We start from the raw sequence: 14,551 nt of genomic DNA, 5'->3' as shown, positions 1-14,551 counted from the left end.
GTTGAACTAGAGCAACGTCTCCCAGCTGTCCATTGTGACCGTTATGCAGTAGTCTTGGCCGGCGGAATGTGTCTCTGACTGATGCTATAAACAGATTAGACACTGGATCAACACATTGGAGTTTCCCAATCTGTCAAGTGTGTGGGCATCACAGTAAGGTATATGCATTTCATTGTGGCCTTCAAATGGAACATATAATTTATATCCAAGCGCTTGAAGCTATGACAGTAACCATAACATTTCCTTGAAGGAGGAAATCTGAACACGGGCTATTAGGGGATCCAAGTAATACATGATGATCATAATGATGTGTCAAATGTTTACTTTAGACCGAAGATCTTATTAGTGAGCGACAGGCTGAGCCACTGAAACACGGAGTTAGTGTTAACACGATGTAGGCCACATTTTATGACCCGAGGAAAGATGTGTCTTAGTTAAGGGAAAATTGAAACATTTATTCTGTTAGTGTTTCCACACAAATTTCCACATCCTCACTCATATAAGACGTGTTGGCCTATGAATTGGGGATATTCCACTTAGTAAACCAACACCGTTGAACAATACCAAAAGTCCTCTGTGCCATGGCACTAGTTTATTTAACCATTTCACCTCTGACCACTCTATGTCAGCTGCTAAGAGGCTAACCTTGGAGACGGTAGACGCTTTATCCAGGAGCATGACCGTGAACTTGACAACTTTACAGTTTAAAAAAAAAGCGATTAGTGTGTAGCAGGGGACTAGTGGAAGGACCACCCACCGGGACTGACAGTACATATATATCTGAGCCAGGAAATGCCCTCCTCAGGCGCCAACGGAGGTGGCAGTAAACATGGTTGTTCATGGCAGGAGGTGAGGGCTCCACTGAGTCTGAGAAGACAGATTTTGGCCCCCAACTGAGCTCCATAAACAGCTTGTCCCCCTCATCCGCCTGTCTGTGAGTGAGTACCCAGCATGGCCATTTGTGTGTGTCTGTGTGTCTGTGTGTGTGTGTGTCTGTGAGTGAGTACCCAGCATGGCCATTTGTGTGTGTCTGTGAGTGAGTACCCAGCATGGCCATTTGTGTGTGTCTGTGAGTGAGTACCCAGCATGGTCATTTGTGTGTGTCTGTGAGTGAGTACCCAGCATGGCCATTTGTGTGTGTCTGTGTGTCTGTTTGTGTGTGTGTCTGTGAGTGAGTACCCAGCATGGCCATTTGTGTGTGTCTGTGAGTGAGTACCCAGCATGGCCATTTGTGTGTGTGTGTGTGTCTGTGTGTCTGTGTGTCTGTGAGTGAGTACCCAGCATGGCCATTTGTGTGTGTCTGTGAGTGAGTACCCAGCATGGCCATTTGTGTGTGTCTGTGTGAGTACCCAGCATGGCCATTTGTGTGTCTGTGAGTGAGTACCCAGCATGGCCATTTGTGTGTGTCTGTGTGTCTGTGTGTCTGTGAGTGAGTACCCAGCATGGCCATTTGTGTGTGTCTGTGTGTCTGTGTGTCTGTGAGTGAGTACCCAGCATGGCCATTTGTGTGTGTCTGTGTGTCTGTGTGTCTGTGAGTGAGTACCCAGCATGGCCATTTGTGTGTGTCTGTGTGTCTGTGTGTCTGTGAGTGACTACCCAGCATGGCCATTTGTGTGTGTGTGTGTCTGTGTGTCTGTGAGTGAGTACCCAGCATGGCCATTTGTGTGTGTCTGTGAGTGAGTACCCAGCATGGCCATTTGTGTGTGTCTGTGTGTCTGCGTGTGTGTGTGTGTGTCTGTGAGTGAGTACCCAGCATGGCCATTTGTGTGTGTCTGTGTGTCTGCGTGTGTGTGTGTGTCTGTGAGTGAGTACCCAGCATGGCCATTTGTGTGTGTCTGTGTGTCTGTGTGTGTGTGCGTGTGTGTATGAGAGCGCATGCGTGTGTGTGTGTGTGTGTGTGTGTGTGTGTGTGTGTGTCTGTGTGTCTGTGTGTGTGTGCGTGTGTGTATGAGAGCGCATGCGTGTGTGTGTGTGTGTGTGTGTGTGTGCTTTGAGTAGTATATGGACAATTTTTACCCAGAGTCTCTCCAGCCGAAAGGGCATGTTATATGCCAAGCCAACAACTCATTTCTCATGTACAAGACAAGTCGTCTGTCTTTGAAGACCCAATAGAAGCCCTGCACACTATTAGTCACATGTTCTCTATTCTCTGAGTTGTGGTCCCAGCATACCACCAAGAGCTGGAGCTGCTACATCAAAGAGGTAAATTAGTCTTACAGATGTAGGATCTTTATTTGATCACCCTGTTGCATGACAACCTTCCTGCAATGCAGGACATTTTTAACATGTAGTTTCTTGGTTTAAAAAGGCTTCTGAATTTTGTCATTTCCACTTTGACATTTCAGACTTGATTTTCCCTTCCGATTAAATGTATAAACCTCTACAAAAATGTCCATGAATTATAATTATCATAATAATTCACATTTCCTGTTGCTGCAGGATTATTTTCCTGCTCTAGCAAACGGGTTCAAATGAAGATCCTACACCTGTAACTCAGCCTCAAATGGAACTAATCATGTCTACTGCCTGAAGCCTATAAGCAGGGAGGGTTATGTTCACATGGTCAACCATGTAATTGAATCCTGATGCAGTGAGTATGCCATATCCTTTAATTAAACTGCTTAGTAAACATGTTGTCCTCTGTTCTGCGCTGAATGGTTCTCTATTGTATTTTAAGAGGTGTTCTGTTCTCAACTCTCTCCACTTTTCTGACAATGACAATGCATTTTTCCTTGAACGCTGAGTGTTATGTATATGAAGGGCAGTAGAATGATGCTAATGACTATGATGACTGTGATGATGATGAAGATGAAATGATGACGAAACAAGGATTCACATGTATGAGAACATAACATACCACTATAATAAGTAATACAACATTCATTATTAGAATATTACTCAACTGACTGCTTTCACTGGCTGAGGATTTGTCAAATTCAGATTCATTATATTAAGTATGACTCTCCTAATGTTAAAGTGAAACCAGACAGTCTATGATGGTTTGCCTTATTGATCTAAGTTATTATCACTTCCACTTTACGTCCATTGTCGTGCGGTGTTCCCTGTTTTAGCTTCTGTTCCCATCGTGCCGTCTCTCAGTTATGTTTCCATTGTATTTTCCACAACTTCACTGCTGTCCCGCAAGCAGGGGTTTTCCTATTTCATTCACACGCAGTTGAATTTACATCTTTACACTGAACCAACCTCTGTAGTCAATCTGGGGTCTATAGCCCAACATCCAAATGTCTGTCACTGTGAAATCCACAACACCAAAAGAGTGCATACATTCTGAATGACAATTAGCACTCCTTATTGTTCTAAGTTGTTGACCCTCACTAAACAAAGTTCAACTTAACACTATAGTGAGAATTGTGCTGTAATGCCCTTACCCAGTTGCCTAGTCTTCCTGGCTCTCCTGTGTTGCCTGGGAGACCTCTGTGACCCTGCAGAAGGAGACATACAGTTGGAGTAGTTAGCATTAGCCTGGACCGCAACCCAGCCATGCCAAGTTGGCTCTCCAGCCTGGTCCAATGCTGTATGTGCTGTAACCAACTCATTTATCTATCATTGCCAATGAACGAACACAGAGGAGTTGGCTAACAGCAGACCGAACAGACTAGACCACCAGGCTAAAGGCTCTCAGCTCATTACTCAAAGCAGAGGTGCTGTTATGGGAAGTGTAATGGGCTTAGTAGTCACCTTCGGTCCTGGGGGTCCCTGGTTGCCAGGCTGTCCGTGCATACACTTACAGGTGGCCCTTCCTGCTGTCAGGCCAATCTCAGCATGCCCGCCACACTAAACAGAATAGAACAGCAGAGAACTTGACTAGTCAGTCCATCTTCAGAGACAGAAATTATTATTCTGCCCTGTTCACCACTCCCTAGAGGCAACACATGAACACACAACACACATTTGGGAGAACATAGTCACTGCTATGGGAGACAATGAGAAAAGAGGCTGGATTTAAAGACACACTGTACTGTACATATCTGTCACTGACGAACATGAACCTGCTGGAAGTCACACCCAACTCACCACACTGGAGAGCTCACAGCAGCCTTCTGAGTAGGCCTTCTCTGGATCACAGGACACATCCATCTGCTGGAGGTCTACCTACAGTTCCAGGACACAAGACATTGTGGTCAGTGAGCTTTCATATGAACGGTGAATTGACCATGGAGCATTGATCAATTCATAGACACAACTGCAAAATACTGTAGGAAACCCAGCATGATTTGGTTTGAACAGCACAGAACTTACTGAGGCGGAGCGATCTCCCACAGCCCTCTTCACGATAGAGGTGTAACCCTGGCGGATGACGGGTCTAGGATCACCGATAGGCTCCACGCTCACCTCCTCGCAGTCCACCAGCAACTTGACCTTATCGGCCTTGACCTGCAGCGCCAGCTTGTGCCACTCTCCATCAAACAGCTTGTCCACCCGGTGGAAGGTGCGTAGCATCTGGGTGCCATGGGGGCTGGTGTAGAAGAAGTCCAGAGAGCGTGTGTCACCCTGAAAACGGAGGCCCACCTGTTCACGTCCATCGGGGTCGCTGACCTGCCACAAGTTCCAGGACCTCTTGGCGGTGTCCTTCGTCACCTTAAATGTGGCAATGACGGAGTAGTCGGAGGGCAGGCCATCGGGGTACACATCGCTGTGGCACAACAATCATGGGGTATTAGGAGACACTTAATATAGTTGAAAACAATACATCATATTTTCATGCAGAACAAGCACTGGCATTTGTTGTGTTTTGAATTTGTATTTTGAATAAAATGATCAAATACTTTTGAAACAACAGAATCAGTGTTTCACAAGCTTAACGTTGGATGCCTTATCCCACTGCTTTTAAACTTCTGCTCGTAGTTTCAAAGCACCCCCCACCCTAGTTGGAAAATGAAGCTCATTCAACCTACCATTAATGTTTTCAATCACAACAGGCCTGTTGCACAACCTAATTTTATATACCCTCTTCTCTCCCTCTCTGGCTTCCTGTCAGGGCAAATCATTCCTGTTGGCTTTTTGATGCTGTACTTTGTATTTGATGTACAGTAACACACTTCTGCTACTCAATATAAACATTTCTTAGTTGTCAGGCATCGAAGGTTCATTGAGGACAGCTTTGCTGGCTACAACACAGAGAAGGAAAATACAGATGAACTACTGATGTTCAGTGCCTCCCAGCAACGAGGAGACAGACAGCATAAATAACAAAACAAACAGCTGAGTGTGTAGCATATCTATGCCAAGAAAGTGTCAATCAGGGTTTGAGGATAGTTGGGGAAAATCCTTGCCTTTTCCAATTGAACGATGATGTATTTATTTTCAAAGGAAACCCTGGATGATAGGCTGATACACTAATACGACTCATAATGCGTTTTGACTAACAGCACGTCATTATGCTAATCGACAAAGAATCAACTGCTATATTCATCCATTGTGATGACAATGAAATTCCAGTGGTGTTCCACCAGCTGTCCATTGGTGACTATCAAGTGATGAAGCAAATGCAAATGTTGAGGTTTTTCGTGCCGGAGAGGAAATCAAATTTCTTGTTTGAAGGTGGGCATAATTACACTGAGTGGAAAAACGGCGGAAACCCCACTGGCAAAGAGGCCGAGAAGAAATGATACACATCGCTATTAGATCTCTCATTTGGGTGCATGCTCTTAGCTCACTTTGGCTAGCTCACATCCGAGGAAAGTAGGAAACCTTAAGATAAACATCATTATTCACCATCAGTGAGGAGAATTGACAAAGTCTGGACTTTTTTTAATCACATATTGATGGAGGAAGAGCACCCGGATCTCCTTAAGGAGGGTTCAACATACTGGACGTTGCAGATAGAAACACTATGAATAGAGCTAATATGATGACTTTATCTACATGTTAGTGACACATGTCTATTCTATAACAACAAGTTCCACAATGTTGTGCCCTAGTAGATGCACCCCTGGTCTATTGCAGGCCTGTGTGTTCAGTTTGAATATCTGGGAAATTCTGCTCCGGACCACTTTGGAAACAAGTGTTTTCCTGTGTTATCATGTTTAACTGTTATCCTCTGAGATTGAAATGCACATCTTAACATACGTTTTATTTTTTAACCTCATCATCAAATTCCAGTCTATTCAAATCCATTTGGCTTCACTGTGTGCGTGCAGACAGTACCTCATGGTTTTGCGTAGGTGGATGGCAGGGTTCACACGGTAGGCCACTGAATCAGGTTCAGATCCAACCACTTTCCTCACCCCTCTGGACTTAGATACACGGAACTCCTCTAGCATGTCATAACCTCAGAGTAAAAACACACAGCTCAGTTTTTCACCAATGTGATGTTCAAAGGGTTGAGGATTAAAGTAAGACAATGCATGAGGAGGATCTGGATGAAACACATAATTTAAAAAGTCACACATTAGGTTACACAGTGCAGTGGGGGTGGGCATGTGGAAGGACTGGACAGTTGAATAAATCAAAAATATATCTATCGCACAATATGATCAATCAAACAATGGTTATTGGTATTCATGTTATTGGTACTCATGTTACTGGTACTCATGTTATTGGTATTCATGTTACTGGTACTCATGTTATTGGTACTCATGTTATTGGTATTCATGTTATTGGTATTCATGTTACTGGTATTCATGTTACTGGTATTCATGTTACTGGTATTCATGTTATTGGTATTCATGTTACTGGTATTCATGTTATTGGTATTCATGTTACTGGTATTCATGTTACTGGTATTCATGTTACTGGTATTCAACAGCAGCAAACTTTGTCAATCTAATGTTTTGTGAAATAGTTATTTGTTCAATCAGTGTTGATTTGCAGTAACTGTCACTTAGAACAGTATAATTGATGACTCACAACAAAAGGACATTACACTTGGCACAACATGAATTTAGTTGACTATCATGACACTCACTCCCACAGTTTAAGAGTGTCATCATAGAGATCCTATTAAATTATTTGAATTCCTAATTCTATGGGTGTCATTTCATTCAGAAAAAGTGAAGTCTGGATGTTTTTGTGACATTACAAAGACGTCAGTTAGGGTTGGTAGTGATACATTCTTTTAAGGCTAATTCACAGACTGACTGCAGGAAATACTCAAGAAGGGAAGGATGTTTGTTCTTCTGAGAGTGCAATGGTTTTATGTGCCAGTGCTGCCGCCTGCTGGTTATGCAAGAGATAGAGGATAAAATTATATTGCATTGCATGGACCACTGTTCATAAGTTCCTGCACCTACCAACTTTGCCAACATCAGACAGAAAGAAAACATAGACACAGTCTTGAGAAAAGCTGTAAATCAATCAACCAAAATTACTAGATGCTCAATAAACAGGAAAGAAAATATCTTATGGTAGGGCCTACTTACTTGGTAACTCCTGGCATTTGGTCAATCCAACGAGAGCTAGAAGCACTGGGAAAACCAGCATCTCTTTGAAGGCTGGCATTTTGAAAATGTGATGTGTCAGGGATTATATGTGCCTACAAAAGTACAACAAGAGAAACTATAATAGAATTGAAATGTTTGCCATTTTTCCCAATAAACTTATAGTGAGGAACAGTGCAATGACTGATTTACTATATGTAGATTTAGGCCTATTCAAATCAAATAAATAAATAAATAAAAACTCTACAATAAACGTCAATAATAGAAAATAACAGCAATATTTTGATTCTAGGATACATTTTGACTACATATAATCACAATAATACCCATCATGTCAATCACATATTTTACAGGTTTATGCAGGACTATAAATCACCCTTAAATAGGCTATAAAAATGATGTACTGTAAAAAAGTATGTACTTTTCCATTTGGAATTATATTTTGTCATATAGTAATATGAAATCAAGTCCACTCAGGCAATAGGGTTGAAAAGTGCCTATACTAACTTGTTTACAGTTCGGTATGGAAGAAGTCACATAATGACTTTTAAAAAATCTATATCAACTTCACCATTATCTATAAGTGGTATAAAATACTTAAGTAAAAATACTTTAAAGTACTACTTAGGTAGTTTTTTGGGGTATCTGTACTTTACAATTTACATTTTAGACAACTTTTAATTTTACTTCACTACATTCCTAAAGAAAATTATGTACTTTTTACTCCATACATTTTCCTTTACACCCAAAGTACATTTTGAATGCTTAGTAAGACAGGAAAATGGTCTAATTCACGCACTTATGAAGAGAACATCCCTGGTCTGATCTGGCGGACTCACTAAACACAAATGCTTAATATATAAACTATATTTGAGTGTTGTAGTGTGCCCCTGGCTATCCATAAATAAAATAAAAACAAGACAATTGTGCTGTTTGATTTGCTTAATAAAAGCAATTTGAAATAATTTATACTTTTACTTTTGATACTTCAGTATATTTAATCAAGTAATATTTTACCATGTGACTTTTACATTCCACTGAGTCATTTTCTATTAAGGTATCTTTACTTTTACTCAAGTATGATATTGGGTACTTTGTCCACCTCTGGATAATATCTTGACCATTGCACAGAAATGAGATATTTCATTTAGTTAAAAGTAGGCTAAAGTTAATTTAGGGTGTTTGACATTTTGATCCCATAAAGCAGTACTAATTATAAGAATCAAAACCCGTACAGTAGAATTTACTGTACTGAATTGATGGGGTTATTCTCTTAGTCTACTCTTAAATTAGACTTAACACTTTTACACTTCTTAACATCAGTAATATTTGTCCATAATAAATCAATGGCTTATTGATGGAGCTAAGGTTATCCTTGAGGTTATCCTAGGAAATAGTTCCAACCACAAACAAAATCCACCCAATCCATCCATCCTCCATATTTAAATTAAAGTATTTAAAAATAGAAATATACCTGTAGATGAATGTAGACAGTATTGTAAAAATCACTCACATATTCTTGAAAAAGAGGCCCCGATGTGGACTGCAGACTGTTCCTTTACAGTTCCCGCAGTGAGGATGTAACCAATTTTAAAGTGGCATCCCTAGGCCAAACCTTGCCTTAAACAGGAGGATCATTCAGTCCGACAGTGGTGGGTCTCAGGAAGACCTGACCCTTGTGCTCCACTCTACCTTCGGTCCCCAGGGGATCTGAAATCTCCCATAGGCCCGTCGCGTCTACTGAAACACACTTCAACACAAGGGGATTGCTCAGGACAACCTTTAATCCACCTTTTTATACATGCCAGGTGCTCAAGCAAACCCTTGATTACACTTGTTTTACACATTATTATTGCTATGGGATATAATGGACTGAATTTAATTGGTGAGGAGCATGCAGCCTATCCTTTCCTACACATATCATGTCCTCTGAAGCCAGCGTAATAATTATTTAGCAATGAATAGGCTAATTCTTGTTTGCATATTAACTTGTCACAGTTCACATATTATTTTCATTATTGTAGGCCGCTTTTATATAATTATTTTGTCAAATAAAATGTGAAATGATGACCACCTTCCCAGGACAGTCAGCCTTTGTCCTGATTCCCACTGGTAGAAACGTGTAGTATGTCGAGGCCAAGCGCGAGGAGCGCTCTGCAAACATTCCTCACGCAGAGAATGGTGATGCTGGGAATACCATTAACCCAAACCGCATATATGTGGGGTGTATTGGGGCCATTGGGACCTAAAATAAATTAGCGTTGGATTGGTACAATACACCCTGCTTATGGACCTTCGCTGATCAGAATTATATTTAGTTGTATCACTTTTTTTTTGTGGTACACACCTTGGCATTAAAGTCACAGTCTGTAGATTTACATCACATGAAACAACCCATTTATTTGCTCCTTTGTTTCCATTTCTGTTGACCCACAGATGATATGGGTGGCCTGTATAGGCCAGTTATTGAGCCAAGCTAAAGTTGTCTCTAATTTGACATTTATGGGATTAGCACCATTATCACAGCCCTGACATTTGAAAGAGACAAAAGTTGATATGATCTGAGCGATTTCAAAGGGGATTGAATGATCTGTAAGAAACGCATATACGGACCATGTTGAAATGTAACAGTTCAAGTCTCCACATTTGCCAAAATTCAAGGATTCTTTGGTGAAACTGTATCTATCGACTGATGAAATGTAGTTGGCCTATTTGTAGAGCACTCTACCTCAAGTGGCCTATATAAAGTAGACTATATAAAGTAGTCTATATAAAGTAGTCTATAAGAAGTAGTCTATATAAAGTAGTCTATATAAAGTAGTCTATATAAAGTATCCTATAAAGTAGTCTATATAAAGTAGTCTGTATAAAGTAGTCTATATAAAGTATCCTATAAAGTAGTCTATATAAAGTAGTCTATATAAAGTAGTCTATATAAAGTAGTCTATATAAAGTAGTCTATATAAAGTATCCTATAAAGTAGTCTATATAAAGTAGTCTATATAAAGTAGTCTATATAAAGTAGTCTATATAAAGTAGTCTATAAGAAGTAGTCTATATAAAGTAGTCTATATAATGTAGTCTATATAAAGTAGTCTATATAAAGTATCCTATAAAGTAGTCTATATAAAGTAGTCTGTATAAAGTAGTCTATATAAAGTAGTCTGTATAAAGTAGTCTATATAAAGTAGTCTGTATAAAGTAGTCTATATAAAGTAGTCTGTATAAAGTAGTCTATATAAAGTAGTCTGTATAAAGTAGTCTATATAAAGTAGTCTGTATAAAGTAGTCTATATAAAGTAGTCTGTATAATGTAGTCTATATAAAGTAGTCTGTATAAAGTAGTCTATATAAAGTAGTCTATATAAAGTAGTCTATATAAAGTAGTCTATAAGAAGTAGTCTATATAAAGTAGTCTATATAATGTAGTCTATATAAAGTAGTCTATATAAAGTAGTCTATAAGAAGTAGTCTATATAAAGTAGTCTATATAAAGTAGTCTATATAAAGTAGTCTATATAAAGTATCCTATAAAGTAGTCTATATAAAGTAGTCTGTATAAAGTAGTCTATATAAAGTATCCTATAAAGTAGTCTATATAAAGTAGTCTATATAAAGTAGTCTATATAAAGTACTCTATCTAAAGTAGTCTATATAATGTAGTCTATATAAAGTCATCTATCTAAAGTAGCCTACAATGTACTCTATATAAAGTACTCTATCTAAAGTAGTCTATATAAAGTAGTCTATATAAAGTATCCTATATAAAGTCTCCTATATAAAGTAGTCTATATAATGTAGTCTATATAAAGTAGTCTATATAATGTAGTCTATATAAAGTCATCTATCTAAAGTAGCCTACAATGTACTCTATATAAAGTACTCTATCTAAAGTAGTCTATATAAAGTAGTCTATATAAAGTAGTCTATATAAAGTATCCTATAAAGTAGTCTATATAAAGTAGTCTGTATAAAGTAGTCTATATAAAGTATCCTATAAAGTAGTCTATATAAAGTAGTCTATATAAAGTAGTCTATATAAAGTACTCTATCTAAAGTAGTCTATATAATGTAGTCTATATAAAGTCATCTATCTAAAGTAGCCTACAATGTACTCTATATAAAGTAGTCTATATAATGTAGTCTATATAAAGTAGTCTATATAAAGTAGTCTATAAGAAGTAGTCTATATAAAGTAGTCTATATAAAGTAGTCTATATAAAGTAGTCTATATAAAGTATCCTATAAAGTAGTCTATATAAAGTAGTCTGTATAAAGTAGTCTATATAAAGTATCCTATAAAGTAGTCTATATAAAGTAGTCTATATAAAGTAGTCTATATAAAGTACTCTATCTAAAGTAGTCTATATAATGTAGTCTATATAAAGTCATCTATCTAAAGTAGCCTACAATGTACTCTATATAAAGTACTCTATCTAAAGTAGTCTATATAAAGTAGTCTATATAAAGTATCCTATATAAAGTCTCCTATATAAAGTAGTCTATATAATGTAGTCTATATAAAGTAGTCTATATAATGTAGTCTATATAAAGTCATCTATCTAAAGTAGCCTACAATGTAGTCTATATAAAGTAGTCTATATAAAGTAGTCTATATAAAGTAGTCTATATAAAGTAGTCTATATAAAGTATCCTATAAAGTAGTCTATATAAAGTAGTCTATATAAAGTAGTCTATATAAAGTAGTCTATATAAAGTCATCTATCTAAAGTAGCCTACAATGTACTCTATATAAAGTACTCTATCTAAAGTAGTCTATATAAAGTAGTCTATATAAAGTATCCTATATAAAGTCTCCTATATAAAGTAGTCTATATAAAGTAGCCAATATAATGTAGTCTATATAATGTAGTCTACATAAAATACCCTCCACAGTCCAGTACGTCCTGTGCCTCCTCTCCGCACTCGCCCTGAGGTGCGTGTCACCAGCCTGGTACCACCAGTGTTGGCACCACACAACAGACCTCCAGTGCGCCTCCACAGTCCAGTACGTCCCGTGCCTCTTCCCCGCACTCGTCTTGAAGTGTTTTTGCAGGTTTTCCTACTTACAAAGCATGTAGAGGTCTGTAATTTTTATCATAGGTACACTTCAACTGTGAGAGACGGAATCTAAAACAAAATCCAGAAAATCACATTGTATGATTTTTAAGTAATTAATTAGCATTTTATTGCATGACATAAGTATTTGATCACCTACCAACCAGTAAGAATTCCGGCTCTCACAGACCTGTTAGTTTTTCTTTAAGAAGCCCTCCTGTTCTCCACTCATTACCTGTATTAACTGCACCTGTTTGAACTCGTTACCTGTATAAAAGACACCTGTCCACACACTCAATCAAACAGAAAACCAGAGGGCTGTGTAAGGACATCAGGGATAACATTTTAGACCTGCACAAGGCTGGGATGGGCTACAGGACAATAGGCAAGCAGCTTGGTGAGAAGGCAACAACTGTTGGCGCAATTATTAGAAAATGGAATAAGTTCAGGATGACGGTCAATCACTCTCGGTCTGGGGCTCCATGCAAGATCTCACCTCGTGGGGCAACAATGATCATGAGGAAGGTGAGGGATCAGCCCAGAACTACACTGCAGGACCTGGTCAATGACCTGAAGAGAGCTGGGACCACAGTCTCAAAGAAAACCATTAGTAACACACTACGCCGCCATGTATTAAAATCCTGCAGCGCACGCAAGGTCCCCCTGCTCAAGCCAACGCATGTCCAGGCCCGTCTGAAGTTTGCCAATGACCATCTGGATGATCCAGAGGAGGAATGGGAGAAGGTCATGTAGTCTGATGAGACAAAAATAGAGCTTTTTGGTCTAAACTACACTTTCCGTGTTTGGAGGAAGAAGAAGGATGAGTCCAACCCCTAGAACACCATCCCAACCGTGAAGCATGGAGGTGGAAACATCATTCTTTGGGGATGCTTTTCTGCAAAGTGGACAGGATGACTGCACCGTATTGAGGGGAGGAAGGATGGGGCCATGTATCGCAAGATCTTGGCCAACAACCTCCTTCCCTCAGTAAGAGCATTGAAGATGGGTCGTGGCTGGGTCTTCCAGCTTGACAACGACCCGAAACACACAGCCAGGGCAACTAAGGAGTGGCTCCGTAAGAAGCATCTCAAGGTCCTTGAGTGGCCTAGCCAGTTTACAGACCTGAACCCAATAGAAAATCTTTGGAGGGAGGTTGAAAGTCCGTATTGCCCAACGACAGCCCCGAAACCTGAAGGATCTGGAGAAGGTCTGTATGGAGGAGTGGGCCAAAATCCCTGCTGCAGTGTGTGCAAACAAAGGTTTCTGTACTAAATATTAAGTTCTGCTTTTCTGATGTATCATATACTTATGTCATGCAATAAAATGCTAATTAATTACTTATAAATCATACAATGTGATTTTTTAAATTTTTGTTTTAGATTCCGTCTCTCACAGTTGAAGTGTACCTATGATAAAACATTACAGACCTCTACATGCTTTGTAAGTAGGAAAACCTGCAAAATCGGCAGTGAATCAAATACTTGTTCTCCCCACTGTATCTCTGTTTTCTATATATTTTGGTTAGGTCAGGGTGTGACTAGGGTGGGTACTCTAGGGTTTTTTGTATTTCTAGGGTTTTGTATGTCTAGGGTTTTTGTAGGTCTAGGGGTTTTTGTAATTCTATGTTGTTCTGATATGGTTCCCAATCAGAGACAGCTGTTTATCGTTGTCTCTGATTGGGGATCATATTTAGGCAGGCTTTTTTCCCACTTTCTGGTGTGGGATCTTGTCTATGTGTAGTTGCCTGTCAGCACTATATTGTATTGCTTCACGTTTCATTTGTTATTTTGTTAGTTTGTTCGGTGTTCATTCTTTAAATAAAGAGAATGTACGTATACCACACGCTGCGCCTTGGTCTCCTTCATACGACGAACGTGACAACAGTATTCTATATAAAGTAGACTACATAAAGTAGCCTACATAAAGTAGTCTATATAAAGTAGCCTACATATAACCTTATTCTAAAGTTGATGTAATAGTTTTTTTCCTCTCATCAATCTACACACAATATACCCTGTATGACAAAGCAAAAACAGGTTTTTAGAAATATTTCAAAACTATTAAAAGTAAAAAACTGAATTATCACATTTACA

Source organism: Oncorhynchus tshawytscha, linkage group LG25 (genome assembly GCF_018296145.1).
Source record: "Oncorhynchus tshawytscha isolate Ot180627B linkage group LG25, Otsh_v2.0, whole genome shotgun sequence".
Taxonomy (NCBI): domain Eukaryota; kingdom Metazoa; phylum Chordata; class Actinopteri; order Salmoniformes; family Salmonidae; genus Oncorhynchus; species Oncorhynchus tshawytscha.
This window is presented reverse-complemented; position numbering follows the sequence as displayed.